The sequence below is a fragment of the Balaenoptera acutorostrata genome, chromosome 20 (assembly GCF_949987535.1).
Source record: "Balaenoptera acutorostrata chromosome 20, mBalAcu1.1, whole genome shotgun sequence".
In the NCBI taxonomy this organism is placed as follows: Eukaryota; Metazoa; Chordata; class Mammalia; order Artiodactyla; family Balaenopteridae; genus Balaenoptera; species Balaenoptera acutorostrata.
Genome location: NC_080083.1, coordinates 33567796 through 33584595, shown reverse-complemented (window position 1 = coordinate 33584595; position 16800 = coordinate 33567796).

Here is a 16800-nt window from a genome sequence, read left to right as displayed (position 1 = left end):
ACATAACTGAGGATTCATTCTGGAACCCTGTGGTCTGGGAACATGACATCGGTTGGATTCTGGAACCGTGTGGCATGGGAACATGACTGAGGTTTGGTTCTGGAACCCTGTTCCCTGGGAACATGACTGAGGTTTGAATCTGGACACCTGTGTCCTGGGAACATGACTGAGGTTTGAATGTGGAACCCTGTGTCCTGCGAACATGACTGAGGTTTGATTCTGGAACCATGTGGCCTGGGAACATGACTGAGGTTTGGTTCTGGAACCCTGTTCCCTGGGAACATGACTGAAGTTTGATTCTGGACACCTGTTTCCTGGGAACATGACTGAGGTTTGATTGTGGAACCCTGTGGCCTGGGAACATGACTGAGGTGTGATTCTGGAACCATGTGGCCTGGGAATATGACTGAGGTGTGATTCTGGAAACCATTGGCCTAGGAACATGACAGATGTTAGATTGTGGAATCTGACCTGGCAACATGAGTGAGGTTTGATTCTGGATCCCTGTGGCCTGGGAGCATGACTGAGGCGTGATTCTGGAAACATGTGACCTGGAAACATGACATCTGTTTAGATTATGAAATACTGTGCCCTGGGAACCTGACTGAGGCTTGATTCTGGAACCCTGTGGACTGGGAACATGACTGAGGTTTTATTCTAGAACCCTGTAGCCTGGGAACAAAACTGAGGATTGATTCTGGAACCCTGTGGCCTGGGAACATGACATCGGTTGAATTCTGGAACCCTGTGGCATGGGAACATGACTGAGGTTTGATTGTGGAACCCTGTGGCCTGGGAACATGACTTTGGATTGATTCTGAAACGCTGTGGCCTGGGAACATGACTGAGGTTTGGTTCTGGAACCCTGTTCCCTGGGAACATGACTGAGGTTTGAATCTGGACACCTGAGTCCTGGGAACATGACTGAGGTTTGAATGTGGAACCCTGTGCCCTGGGAACATGACTGAGGTTTGATTCTGGAACCATGTGTCCTGGGAATATGACTGAGGTTTGATTCTGGAAATCTGTGGCCTGGGAACTTGACTGAGGTTTGATGGCAGAAAAGTGTGGACTGGCAACATGACTGAGGTTTGATTGTTGAACCCTATGCCCTGGAAACATGACTGTGGCCTGGTACTGGAAACCCATGGCCTTGGAACTTGACATTGTTTTGATTCTGGAACCCTGTGTCCTAGGAACCTGATTGATGTTTGATGGAGGAACCCTGTGGCCTGGGAACATGACTGAGGTTTGATTCTGGAACCATGTGTCCTGGGAATATGACTGAGGTTTCATTCTGGATACCTGTGGCCTGGCAAAAAGACTGAGGTTTCATTGTGGAAATATGTGGCCTGGGATCATGAGTGAGGTTTGCTGGTGGAACACTTTGGCCTGGCAAAATGACTGAGGCTTGATTCTGTTACCCTGTGGCCTGGGACTTGACTCTGATTTGATCACAGAAACCTGTGGACTGGCAACATGGCTGAGGTTTGATGGTGGAAACCTGTGCACTGGGAACATGACTGAGGCCTGATACTGGAACCCCGTGGCCTGGGATCATGACATTGGTTTGATTCTGGAACACTGTTCCCTGGGAACATGACTGAGGTTTGATAGTTGAACCCTGTGTCCTGGCAAGATGACAGAGGTTTGATTGTGGAACACTCTGGCCTGGGAACATGACTGAGGCTTGATGGTGGAACCGTGGCCTGGCAACAGGACTGAGGTTTGATTGTGGAACCCTCTGGGCTGGGAATATGACTGAGGTTTAATTGTGGAACCCTGTGGCCTGGGAACATGACTGGCGTTTTATTTTTGAAACCTGTGTCCAGGGAACATGACTGAGGTTTTATTCTGAAACCCTGTGTCCTGGGAACATGACTGAGGTTTGATTCTGGAAGCATGTGGCCTGGAAGATGACTGAGGTTTGATTCTGGAAACCATTGGCCTAGGATCATGACTGACGTTAGACTGTGGAATCCTGTGCCCGGGGAACATGACATTGGTTTGGATTCTAGTACCCTCTTGCCTGGGAACATGAAATCGGTTTGATTCTGGAAACCTGTGGCCTGGGAATATGACTGAGGTTTGATGGTGGTACCCTATGGCCTGGCAACATGACTGAGGTTTGATTCTGGATCCCTGTGGCCTGGGAACATGACTGAGGCATGATTCTGTAAACCTGTGACCTGGGAACATGACATCTGTTTAGATTGTGGAATACTGTGCCCTGGGAACCTGAATGAGGCTTGGTTCTGGAACCCTGTGGACTGGGAACATGACTGAGGTTTTATTCTGGAACCCTGTAGCCTGGGAACATAACTGAGGATTGATTCTGGAACCCTGTGGCCTGGGAACTTGACTCTGATTTGATCGCAGAAACCTGTGGACTGGCAACATGACTGAGGTTTGATGGTGGAAACCTGTGCACTGGGAACATGACTGAGGCCTGATACTGGAACCCCGAGGCCTGGGAACATGACATTGGTTTGATTCTGGAACCCTGTTTCCTGGGAACATGACTGAGGTTTGATGGTTGAACCCTGTGTCCTTGCAAGATGAAAGAGGTTTGATTGTGGAACACTTTGGCCTGGGAACATGACTGAGGCTTGATGGTGGAACCCTGTGGCCTGGGAATATGAGTGAGGCTTAATTCTGGAAACCTGTGGCCTGGGAACATGACTGGGGTTTTATTTTTGAAACCTGTGTCCAGGGAACATGATTGAGGTTTTATTCTGAAACCCTGTGTCCTGGGAACAAGACTGAGGTTTGATTCTGGAACCATGTGGCCTGGGAAGATGACTGAGGTTTGATTCTGGAAACCATTGGCCAGGGAACATGACTGATGTTAGATTGTGGAATCCTGTGGGCTGGGAACATGACATCGGTTTGGATTCTGGTACCCTCTTGCCTGGGAACATGAAATAGGTTTGATTCTGGAAACCTGTGGTCTGGGAATATGACTGAGGCATGATTCTGGAAATCTGAGGTTTGATGGTGGTACCCTATGGCCTGGCAACATGACTGAGGTTTGGTTCTGGATCCCTGTGGCCTGGGAACATGACTGAGGCATGATTCTGGAAATCTGTAGCCTGGGAACATGACATCTGTTTAGATTGTGGAATACTATGCCCTGGGAACCTGACTGAGGCTTGGTTCTGGAACCCTGTGGACTGGGAACATGACTGAGGTTTTATTGTGGAACCCTGTAGCCTGGGAACATAACTGAGTATTGATTCTGGAACCCTGTGTCCTGGGAAGATGACATCAGTGGATTCTGGAACCCTGTTGCCTGGGAACATGAGAAGGGTTTGATTCTAGAACACTGTGGTCTTGGAACATGTCTGAGGTTTGATGGTGGAAACCTGTGGCCTGGCAACATGACTGAGGTTTGTTTCTGGAACCCTGTTCCCTGGGAACATGATTGAGGTTTGATTCTGGACAGCTTTTTCCTGGGAACATGACTGAAGTTTGATTGTGGAACCCTGTGGCCTGGGAACATGACTGAGGTTTGATTCTGGAACCATGTGTCCTGGGAATATGACTGAGGTTTCATTCTGGATACCTGTGGCCTGGCAAAAAGACTGAGGTTTCATTGTGGAAATATGTGGCCTGGGATCATGAGTGAGGTTTGATGGTGGAACACTTTGGCCTGGCAAAATGACTGAGGCTTGATTCTGGAACCCTGTGGACTGGCAACTGGACTGAGGTTTGATGGCAGAAACCTGTGGACTGGCAACATGACTGAGGTTTGATTGTGGAACACTGTGCACTGGAAACATGACTGTGGCCTGGTACTGGAAACCCATGGCCTGGGAACTTGACATTGGTTTGATTCTGGAACCCTGTGTCCTGGGAACATGATTGAGGTTTGATTCTGGAAACCATTGGTCTGGGAACATGACTGATGTTAGATTGTGGAATCCTGCGGCCTGGGAACATGACTGAGGTTTGATGGAGGAACCCTGTGGCCTGGCAACATGACTGAGGCTTGATTCTGGAACCCTGTGGCCTGGGAACTTGACTCTGATTTGATCACAGAAACCTGTGGACTGGCAACATGACTGAGGTTTGATGGTGGAAACCTGTGCACTGGGAACATGACTGAGGCCCGATACTGGAACCCCGTGGCCTGGGATCATGACATTGGTTTGATTCTGGAACACTGTTCCCTGGGAACATGACTGAGGTTTGATGGTTGAACCCTGTGTCCGGGCAAGATGACAGAGGATTGATTGTGGAATCCTCAGGCTTGGGAATATGTCTGAGGCTTGATGGTGGAACCCTGTGGCCTGGCAAAAGTACTTAGGTTTGAAGGTGGAATCCTGTGGCCTGGCAAGATGACTTAGGTTTGATTGTGGAACACTCTGGCCTGGGAACATGACTGAGGCTTGATGGTGGAACCGTGGCCTGGCAACAGGACTGAGGTTTGATTGTGGAACCATGTGTCCTGGGAATATGACTGAGGTTTGATTTTGGAAATCTGTGGCCTGGGAACTTGACTGAGGTTTAATGGCAGAAACCTGTGGACTGGCAACATGACTGAGGTGTGATTGTGGAACCCTGTGCCCTGGAAACATGACTGTGGCCTGGTACTGGAAACCCATGGCCTGGGAACTTGACATTGGTTTGATTCTGGAACCCTGTGTCCTGGGAATCTGATTGAGGTTTGATGGAGGAACCCTGTGGCCTGGGAACATGACTGAGGTATGATGGTGGTACTCTGTGGCCTGGCAACATGACTGAGGCTTGATTCTGGAACCCTGTGCCCTGGGAACTTAATTGTGCTTTGATCGCAGATACCTGTGGACTGGCAACATGACTGAGGTTTGAAGGTGGAACCCTGTGCACTGGGAATATGACTGAGGCCTGATACTGGAACCCCGTGGCCTGGGAACATGACATTGGTTTGATTCTGGAACCCTGTTTCCTAGGAATATAATTGAGGTTTGATGGTTGAACCCTGTGGCCTGGCAACATGACTGAAGTTTGATTGTGGAACCCTCAAGTTGAGAACATGACTGAGGCTTAATGGTGGAACCCTGTGGCCTGGCAACAGGACTGAGGTTTGATGGTGGAACCCTGTGGCCTGGGAACATGACATAGGTTTGGATTCTGGTACCCTGTTGCCTGGGAACACGAAATCGGTTTGATGCTGGAAACCTATGGCCTGGGAATATGACTGAGGTTTGATGGTGGTACCCTATGACCTGGCAACATGAGTGAGGTTTGATTCTGGATCCCTGTGGCCTGGGAGCATGACTGAGGCGTGATTCTGGAAACATGTGACCTGGAAACATGACATCTGTTTAGATTGTGAAATACTGTGCCCTGGGAACCTGACTGAGGCTTGGTTCTGGAAGCCTGTGGACTGGGAACATGACTGAGGTTTTATTCTGGAACCCTGTAGCCTGGGAACAAAACTGAGGATTGATTCTGGAACCCTGTGGCCTGGGAACATGACATCGGTTGAATTCTGGAACCCTGTGGCATGGGAACATGACTGAGGTTTGATTGTGGAACCCTGTGGCCTGGGAACATGACTTTGGATTGATTCTGAAACGCTGTGGCCTGGCAACATGACTGAGGTTTGATTCAGGATCCCTTTGCCCTGGGAACATGACATCAGTGGATTCTGGAACCCTGTGGCCTGGGAACATGACTGAGGTTTTATTCTGAAACCCTGTAGCCTGGAAACATAACTGAGGATTCATTCTGGAACCCTGTGGTCTGGGAACATGACATCGGTTGGATTCTGGAACCGTGTGGCATGGGAACATGACTGAGGTTTGGTTCTGGAACCCTGTTCCCTGGGAACATGACTGAGGTTTGAATCTGGACACCTGTGTCCTGGGAACATGACTGAGGTTTGAATGTGGAACCCTGTGTCCTGCGAACATGACTGAGGTTTGATTCTGGAACCATGTGGCCTGGGAACATGACTGAGGTTTGGTTCTGGAACCCTGTTCCCTGGGAACATGACTGAAGTTTGATTCTGGACACCTGTTTCCTGGGAACATGACTGAGGTTTGATTGTGGAACCCTGTGGCCTGGGAACATGACTGAGGTGTGATTCTGGAACCATGTGGCCTGGGAATATGACTGAGGTGTGATTCTGGAAACCATTGGCCTAGGAACATGACAGATGTTAGATTGTGGAATCTGACCTGGCAACATGAGTGAGGTTTGATTCTGGATCCCTGTGGCCTGGGAGCATGACTGAGGCGTGATTCTGGAAACATGTGACCTGGAAACATGACATCTGTTTAGATTATGAAATACTGTGCCCTGGGAACCTGACTGAGGCTTGATTCTGGAACCCTGTGGACTGGGAACATGACTGAGGTTTTATTCTAGAACCCTGTAGCCTGGGAACAAAACTGAGGATTGATTCTGGAACCCTGTGGCCTGGGAACATGACATCGGTTGAATTCTGGAACCCTGTGGCATGGGAACATGACTGAGGTTTGATTGTGGAACCCTGTGGCCTGGGAACATGACTTTGGATTGATTCTGAAACGCTGTGGCCTGGGAACATGACTGAGGTTTGGTTCTGGAACCCTGTTCCCTGGGAACATGACTGAGGTTTGAATCTGGACACCTGAGTCCTGGGAACATGACTGAGGTTTGAATGTGGAACCCTGTGCCCTGGGAACATGACTGAGGTTTGATTCTGGAACCATGTGTCCTGGGAATATGACTGAGGTTTGATTCTGGAAATCTGTGGCCTGGGAACTTGACTGAGGTTTGATGGCAGAAAAGTGTGGACTGGCAACATGACTGAGGTTTGATTGTTGAACCCTATGCCCTGGAAACATGACTGTGGCCTGGTACTGGAAACCCATGGCCTTGGAACTTGACATTGTTTTGATTCTGGAACCCTGTGTCCTAGGAACCTGATTGATGTTTGATGGAGGAACCCTGTGGCCTGGGAACATGACTGAGGTTTGATTCTGGAACCATGTGTCCTGGGAATATGACTGAGGTTTCATTCTGGATACCTGTGGCCTGGCAAAAAGACTGAGGTTTCATTGTGGAAATATGTGGCCTGGGATCATGAGTGAGGTTTGCTGGTGGAACACTTTGGCCTGGCAAAATGACTGAGGCTTGATTCTCGAACCCTGTGGCCTGGGAACTGGACTGAGGTTTAATGGCAGAAACCTGTGGACTGGCAACATGACTGAGGTATGATTGCGGAACCCTGTGCACTGGAAACATGACTGTGGCCTGGTACTGGAAACCCATGGCCTGGGAACTTGACATTGGTTTGATTCTGGAACCCTGTGTCCTGGGAACATGATTGAGGTTTGATTCTGGAAACCATTGGTCTGGGAACATGACTGCTGTTAGACTGTGGAATGCTGTGGCCTGGGAACATGACTGAGGTTTGATGGAGGAACCCTGTGGCCTGGCAACATGACTGAGGCTTGATTCTGTTACCCTGTGGCCTGGGACTTGACTCTGATTTGATCACAGAAACCTGTGGACTGGCAACATGGCTGAGGTTTGATGGTGGAAACCTGTGCACTGGGAACATGACTGAGGCCTGATACTGGAACCCCGTGGCCTGGGATCATGACATTGGTTTGATTCTGGAACACTGTTCCCTGGGAACATGACTGAGGTTTGATAGTTGAACCCTGTGTCCTGGCAAGATGACAGAGGTTTGATTGTGGAACACTCTGGCCTGGGAACATGACTGAGGCTTGATGGTGGAACCGTGGCCTGGCAACAGGACTGAGGTTTGATTGTGGAACCCTCTGGGCTGGGAATATGACTGAGGTTTAATTGTGGAACCCTGTGGCCTGGGAACATGACTGGCGTTTTATTTTTGAAACCTGTGTCCAGGGAACATGACTGAGGTTTTATTCTGAAACCCTGTGTCCTGGGAACATGACTGAGGTTTGATTCTGGAAGCATGTGGCCTGGGAAGATGACTGAGGTTTGATTCTGGAAACCATTGGCCTAGGATCATGACTGACGTTAGACTGTGGAATCCTGTGACCGGGGAACATGACATTGGTTTGGATTCTAGTACCCTCTTGCCTGGGAACATGAAATCGGTTTGATTCTGGAAACCTGTGGCCTGGGAATATGACTGAGGTTTGATGGTGGTACCCTATGGCCTGGCAACATGACTGAGGTTTGATTCTGGATCCCTGTGGCCTGGGAACATGACTGAGGCATGATTCTGTAAACCTGTGACCTGGGAACATGACATCTGTTTAGATTGTGGAATACTGTGCCCTGGGAACCTGAATGAGGCTTGGTTCTGGAACCCTGTGGACTGGGAACATGACTGAGGTTTTATTCTGGAACCCTGTAGCCTGGGAACATAACTGAGGATTGATTCTGGAACCCTGTGGCCTGGGAACTTGACTCTGATTTGATCGCAGAAACCTGTGGACTGGCAACATGACTGAGGTTTGATGGTGGAAACCTGTGCACTGGGAACATGACTGAGGCCTGATACTGGAACCCCGAGGCCTGGGAACATGACATTGGTTTGATTCTGGAACCCTGTTTCCTGGGAACATGACTGAGGTTTGATGGTTGAACCCTGTGTCCTTGCAAGATGAAAGAGGTTTGATTGTGGAACACTTTGGCCTGGGAACATGACTGAGGCTTGATGGTGGAACCCTGTGGCCTGGGAATATGAGTGAGGCTTAATTCTGGAAACCTGTGGCCTGGGAACATGACTGGGGTTTTATTTTTGAAACCTGTGTCCAGGGAACATGATTGAGGTTTTATTCTGAAACCCTGTGTCCTGGGAACAAGACTGAGGTTTGATTCTGGAACCATGTGGCCTGGGAAGATGACTGAGGTTTGATTCTGGAAACCATTGGCCAGGGAACATGACTGATGTTAGATTGTGGAATCCTGTGGGCTGGGAACATGACATCGGTTTGGATTCTGGTACCCTCTTGCCTGGGAACATGAAATAGGTTTGATTCTGGAAACCTGTGGTCTGGGAATATGACTGAGGCATGATTCTGGAAATCTGAGGTTTGATGGTGGTACCCTATGGCCTGGCAACATGACTGAGGTTTGGTTCTGGATCCCTGTGGCCTGGGAACATGACTGAGGCATGATTCTGGAAATCTGTAGCCTGGGAACATGACATCTGTTTAGATTGTGGAATACTATGCCCTGGGAACCTGACTGAGGCTTGGTTCTGGAACCCTGTGGACTGGGAACATGACTGAGGTTTTATTGTGGAACCCTGTAGCCTGGGAACATAACTGAGTATTGATTCTGGAACCCTGTGTCCTGGGAAGATGACATCAGTGGATTCTGGAACCCTGTTGCCTGGGAACATGAGAAGGGTTTGATTCTAGAACACTGTGGTCTTGGAACATGTCTGAGGTTTGATGGTGGAAACCTGTGGCCTGGCAACATGACTGAGGTTTGTTTCTGGAACCCTGTTCCCTGGGAACATGATTGAGGTTTGATTCTGGACAGCTTTTTCCTGGGAACATGACTGAAGTTTGATTGTGGAACCCTGTGGCCTGGGAACATGACTGAGGTTTGATTCTGGAACCATGTGTCCTGGGAATATGACTGAGGTTTCATTCTGGATACCTGTGGCCTGGCAAAAAGACTGAGGTTTCATTGTGGAAATATGTGGCCTGGGATCATGAGTGAGGTTTGATGGTGGAACACTTTGGCCTGGCAAAATGACTGAGGCTTGATTCTGGAACCCTGTGGCCTGGCAACTGGACTGAGGTTTGATGGCAGAAACCTGTGGACTGGCAACATGACTGAGGTTTGATTGCGGAACACTGTGCACTGGAAACATGACTGTGGCCTGGTACTGGAAACCCATGGCCTGGGAACTTGACATTGGTTTGATTCTGGAACCCTGTGTCCTGGGAACATGATTGAGGTCTGATTCTGGAAACCATTGGTCTGGGAACATGACTGATGTTAGATTGTGGAATCCTGCGGCCTGGGAACATGACTGAGGTTTGATGGAGGAACCCTGTGGCCTGGCAACATGACTGAGGCTTGATTCTGGAACCCTGTGGCCTGGGAACTTGACTCTGATTTGATCGCAGAAACCTGTGGACTGGCAACATGACTGAGGTTTGATGGTGGAAACCTGTGCACTGGGAACATGACTGAGGCCCGATACTGGAACCCCGTGGCCTGGGATCATGACATTGGTTTGATTCTGGAACACTGTTCCCTGGGAACATGACTGAGGTTTGATGGTTGAACCCTGTGTCCGGGCAAGATGACAGAGGATTGATTGTGGAATCCTCAGGCTTGGGAATATGTCTGAGGCTTGATGGTGGAACCCTGTGGCCTGGCAAAAGTACTTAGGTTTGAAGGTGGAATCCTGTGGCCTGGCAAGATGACTTAGGTTTGATTGTGGAACACTCTGGCCTGGGAACATGACTGAGGCTTGATGGTGGAACCGTGGCCTGGCAACAGGACTGAGGTTTGATTGTGGAACCATGTGTCCTGGGAATATGACTGAGGTTTGATTCTGGAAATTTGTGGCCTGGGAAATTGACTGAGGTTTGATGGCAGAAACCTGTGGACTGGCAACATGACTGAGGTTTGATTGTTGAACCCTGTGCCCTGGAAACATGACTGTGGCCTGGGACTGGAAACCCATGGCCTTGGAACTTGACATTGCTTTGATTCTGGAACCCTGTGTCCTAGGAAACTGATTGATGTTTGATGGAGGAACCCTGTGGCCTGGGAACATGACTGAGGTTTGATGGTGGTACTCTGTGGCCTGGCAACATGACTGAGGCTTGATTCTGGAACCCTGTGTCCTGGGAATTTGAATGTGGTTTGATCGCAGATACCTGTGGACTGGCAACATGACTGAGGTTTGATGGTGGAACCCTGTGCACTGGGAACGTGACTGAGGCTTGATGGTGGAACCCTGTGGCCTGGCAACAGGCCTGAGGTTTGAAGGTGGAATCATGTGGCCTGGGAACATGAGAACGGTTTGATTCTGGAACCCTGTGGCCTGGGAACATGTCTGATGTTGGATGGTGGAAACCTGTGGCCTGCGAACATGACTGAGGTTTGATTCTGGAACCATGTGTCCTGGGAATATGACTAAGGTTTGATTTTGGAAATCTGTGGCCTGGGAACTTGACTGAGGTTTAATGGCAGAAACCTGTGGACTGGCAACATGACTGAGGTGTGATTGTGGAACCCTGTGCCCTGGAAACATGACTGTGGCCTGGTACTGGAAACCCATGGCCTGGGAACTTGACATTGGTTTGATTCTGGAACCCTGTGTCCTGGGAACCTGATTGAGGTTTGATGGAGGAACCCTGTGGCCTGGGAACATGACTGAGGTATGATGGTGGTACTCTGTGGCCTGGCAACATGACTGAGGCTTGATTCTGGAACCCTGTGCCCTGGGAACTTGATTGTGCTTTGATCGCAGATACCTGTGGACTGGCAACATGACTGACGTTTGAAGGTGGAACCCTGTGCACTGGGAATATGACTGAGGCCTGATACTGGAACCCCGTGGCCTGGGAACATGACATTGGTTTGATTCTGGAACCCTGTTTCCTAGGAATATGTTTGAGGTTTGGTGGTTGAACCCTGTGGCCTGGCAACATGACTGAAGTTTGATTGTGGAACCCTCAAGTTGAGAACATGACTGAGGCTTAATGGTGGAACCCTGTGGCCTGGCAACAGGACTGAGGTTTGATGGTGGAACCCTGTGGCCTGGGAACATGACATAGGTTTGGATTCTGGTACCCTGTTGCCTGGGAACACGAAATCGGTTTGATGCTGGAAACCTATGGCCTGGGAATATGACTGAGGTTTGATGGTGGTACCCTATGACCTGGCAACATGAGTGAGGTTTGATTCTGGATCCCTGTGGCCTGGGAGCATGACTGAGGCGTGATTCTGGAAACATGTGACCTGGAAACATGACATCTGTTTAGATTGTGAAATACTGTGCCCTGGGAACCTGACTGAGGCTTGGTTCTGGAAGCCTGTGGACTGGGAACATGACTGAGGTTTTATTCTGGAACCCTGTAGCCTGGGAACAAAACTGAGGATTGATTCTGGAACCCTGTGGCCTGGGAACATGACATCGGTTGAATTCTGGAACCCTGTGGCATGGGAACATGACTGAGGTTTGATTGTGGAACCCTGTGGCCTGGGAACATGACTTTGGATTGATTCTGAAACGCTGTGGCCTGGCAACATGACTGAGGTTTGGTTCTGGAACCCTGTTCCCTGGGAACATGACTGAGGTTTGAATCTGGACCCCTGAGTCCTGGGAACATGACTGAGGTTTGAATGTAGAACCCTGTGCCCTGGGAACATGACTGAGGTTTGATTCTGGAACCATGTGTCCTGGGAATATGACTGAGGTTTGATTCTGGAAATCTGTGGCCTGGGAACTTGACTGAGGTTTGATGGCAGAAAAGTGTGGACTGGCAACATGACTGAGGTTTGATTGTTGAACCCTATGCCCTGGAAACATGACTGTGGCCTGGTACTGGAAACCCATGGCCTTGGAACTTGACATTGCTTTGATTCTGGAACCCTGTGTCCTAGGAACCTGATTGATGTTTGATGGAGGAACCCTGTGGCCTGAGAACATGACTGAGGTTTGATTCTGGAACCATGTGTCCTGGGAATATGACTGAGGTTTCATTCTGGATACCTGTGGCCTGGCAAAAAGACTGAGGTTTCATTGTGGAAATATGTGGCCTGGGATCATGAGTGAGGTTTGATGGTGGAACACTTTGGCCTGGCAAAATGACTGAGGCTTGATTCTGGAACCCTGTGGCCTGGCAACTGGACTGAGGTTTGATGGCAGAAACCTGTGGACTGGCAACATGACTGAGGTTTGATTGCGGAACACTGTGCACTGGAAACATGACTGTGGCCTGGTACTGGAAACCCATGGCCTGGGAACTTGACATTGGTTTGATTCTGGAACCCTGTGTCCTGGGAACATGATTGAGGTCTGATTCTGGAAACCATTGGTCTGGGAACATGACTGATGTTAGATTGTGGAATCCTGCGGCCTGGGAACATGACTGAGGTTTGATGGAGGAACCCTGTGGCCTGGCAACATGACTGAGGCTTGATTCTGGAACCCTGTGGCCTGGGAACTTGACTCTGATTTGATCACAGAAACCTGTGGACTGGCAACATGACTGAGGTTTGATGGTGGAAACCTGTGCACTGGGAACATGACTGAGGCCCGATACTGGAACCCCGTGGCCTGGGATCATGACATTGGTTTGATTCTGGAACACTGTTCCCTGGGAACATGACTGAGGTTTGATGGTTGAACCCTGTGTCCGGGCAAGATGACAGAGGATTGATTGTGGAATCCTCAGGCTTGGGAATATGTCTGAGGCTTGATGGTGGAACCCTGTGGCCTGGCAAAAGTACTTAGGTTTGAAGGTGGAATCCTGTGGCCTGGCAAGATGACTTAGGTTTGATTGTGGAACACTCTGGCCTGGGAACATGACTGAGGCTTGATGGTGGAACCGTGGCCTGGCAACAGGACTGAGGTTTGATTGTGGAACCATGTGTCCTGGGAATATGACTGAGGTTTGATTCTGGAAATTTGTGGCCTGGGAAATTGACTGAGGTTTGATGGCAGAAACCTGTGGACTGGCAACATGACTGAGGTTTGATTGTTGAACCCTGTGCCCTGGAAACATGACTGTGGCCTGGGACTGGAAACCCATGGCCTTGGAACTTGACATTGCTTTGATTCTGGAACCCTGTGTCCTGGGAACCTGATTGATGTTTGATGGAGGAACCCTGTGGCCTGGGAACATGACTGAGGTTTGATGGTGGTACTCTGTATCCTGGCAACATGACTGAGGCTTGATTCTGGAACCCTGTGTCCTGGGAATTTGAATGTGGTTTGATCGCAGATACCTGTGGACTGGCAACATGACTGAGGTTTGATGGTGGAACCCTGTGCACTGGGAACGTGACTGAGGCTTGATGGTGGAACCCTGTGGCCTGGCAACAGGCCTGAGGTTTGAAGGTGGAATCATGTGGCCTGGCAAGATGACTTAGGTTTGATTGTGGAACCCTGTGTCCTGGGAACATGACTGAGGCTTGATTCTGGAACCCTGTGGCCTGGGAACATGACTGAGGTTTTATTCGGGAACCCTGTGTCCTGCGAACATGACATCGGTTTGATTCTGGAATCATGTTTCCTGGGAATATGACTGAGGTTTGATTCTTGAAACCATTGGCCTGGGAACATGACTGATGTTAGATTGTGGAATCCTGTGGCCTGGGAACATGACATCGGTTTGGATTCTGGTACCCTGTTGCCTGGGAACATGAAATCGATTTGGTTCTGGAAACCTGTGGTCTGGGAATATGACTGAGGTTTGATGGTGGTACCCTATGGCCTGGCAACATGACTGAGGTTTGATTTTGGAACCCTGTGGCCTGGGAACATGAGAACGGTTTGATTCTGGAACCCTGTGGCCTGGGAACATGTCTGAGGTTGGATGGTGGAAACCTGTGGCCTGGCAACATGACTGAGGTTTGATTCTGGAACCCTGTGGCCTGCGAACATGACTGAGGTTTGATTCTGGACAGCTTTTTCCTGGGAACATGACTGAAGTTTGATTGTGGAACCCTGTGGCCTGGGAACATGACTGAGGTTTGATTCTGGAACCATGTGTCCTGGGAATATGACTGAGGTTTCATTCTGGATACCTGTGGCCTGGCAAAAAGACTGAGGTTTCATTGTGGAAATATGTGGCCTGGGATCATGAGTGAGGTTTGATGGTGGAACACTTTGGCCTGGCAAAATGACTGAGGCTTGATTCTGGAACCCTGTGGCCTGGCAACTGGACTGAGGTTTGATGGCAGAAACCTGTGGACTGGCAACATGACTGAGGTTTGATTGCGGAACACTGTGCACTGGAAACATGACTGTGGCCTGGTACTGGAAACCCATGGCCTGGGAACTTGACATTGGTTTGATTCTGGAACCCTGTGTCCTGGGAACATGATTGAGGTCTGATTCTGGAAACCATTGGTCTGGGAACATGACTGATGTTAGATTGTGGAATCCTGCGGCCTGGGAACATGACTGAGGTTTGATGGAGGAACCCTGTGGCCTGGCAACATGACTGAGGCTTGATTCTGGAACCCTGTGGCCTGGGAACTTGACTCTGATTTGATCGCAGAAACCTGTGGACTGGCAACATGACTGAGGTTTGATGGTGGAAACCTGTGCACTGGGAACATGACTGAGGCCCGATACTGGAACCCCGTGGCCTGGGATCATGACATTGGTTTGATTCTGGAACACTGTTCCCTGGGAACATGACTGAGGTTTGATGGTTGAACCCTGTGTCCGGGCAAGATGACAGAGGATTGATTGTGGAATCCTCAGGCTTGGGAATATGTCTGAGGCTTGATGGTGGAACCCTGTGGCCTGGCAAAAGTACTTAGGTTTGAAGGTGGAATCCTGTGGCCTGGCAAGATGACTTAGGTTTGATTGTGGAACACTCTGGCCTGGGAACATGACTGAGGCTTGATGGTGGAACCGTGGCCTGGCAACAGGACTGAGGTTTGATTGTGGAACCATGTGTCCTGGGAATATGACTGAGGTTTGATTCTGGAAATTTGTGGCCTGGGAAATTGACTGAGGTTTGATGGCAGAAACCTGTGGACTGGCAACATGACTGAGGTTTGATTGTTGAACCCTGTGCCCTGGAAACATGACTGTGGCCTGGGACTGGAAACCCATGGCCTTGGAACTTGACATTGCTTTGATTCTGGAACCCTGTGTCCTAGGAAACTGATTGATGTTTGATGGAGGAACCCTGTGGCCTGGGAACATGACTGAGGTTTGATGGTGGTACTCTGTGGCCTGGCAACATGACTGAGGCTTGATTCTGGAACCCTGTGTCCTGGGAATTTGAATGTGGTTTGATCGCAGATACCTGTGGACTGGCAACATGACTGAGGTTTGATGGTGGAACCCTGTGCACTGGGAACGTGACTGAGGCTTGATGGTGGAACCCTGTGGCCTGGCAACAGGCCTGAGGTTTGAAGGTGGAATCATGTGGCCTGGGAACATGAGAACGGTTTGATTCTGGAACCCTGTGGCCTGGGAACATGTCTGATGTTGGATGGTGGAAACCTGTGGCCTGCGAACATGACTGAGGTTTGATTCTGGAACCATGTGTCCTGGGAATATGACTAAGGTTTGATTTTGGAAATCTGTGGCCTGGGAACTTGACTGAGGTTTAATGGCAGAAACCTGTGGACTGGCAACATGACTGAGGTGTGATTGTGGAACCCTGTGCCCTGGAAACATGACTGTGGCCTGGTACTGGAAACCCATGGCCTGGGAACTTGACATTGGTTTGATTCTGGAACCCTGTGTCCTGGGAACCTGATTGAGGTTTGATGGAGGAACCCTGTGGCCTGGGAACATGACTGAGGTATGATGGTGGTACTCTGTGGCCTGGCAACATGACTGAGGCTTGATTCTGGAACCCTGTGCCCTGGGAACTTGATTGTGCTTTGATCGCAGATACCTGTGGACTGGCAACATGACTGAGGTTTGAAGGTGGAACCCTGTGCACTGGGAATATGACTGAGGCCTGATACTGGAACCCCGTGGCCTGGGAACATGACATTGGTTTGATTCTGGAACCCTGTTTCCTAGGAATATGTTTGAGGTTTGGTGGTTGAACCCTGTGGCCTGGCAACATGACTGAAGTTTGATTGTGGAACCCTCAAGTTGAGAACATGACTGAGGCTTAATGGTGGAACCCTGTGGCCTGGCAACAGGACTGA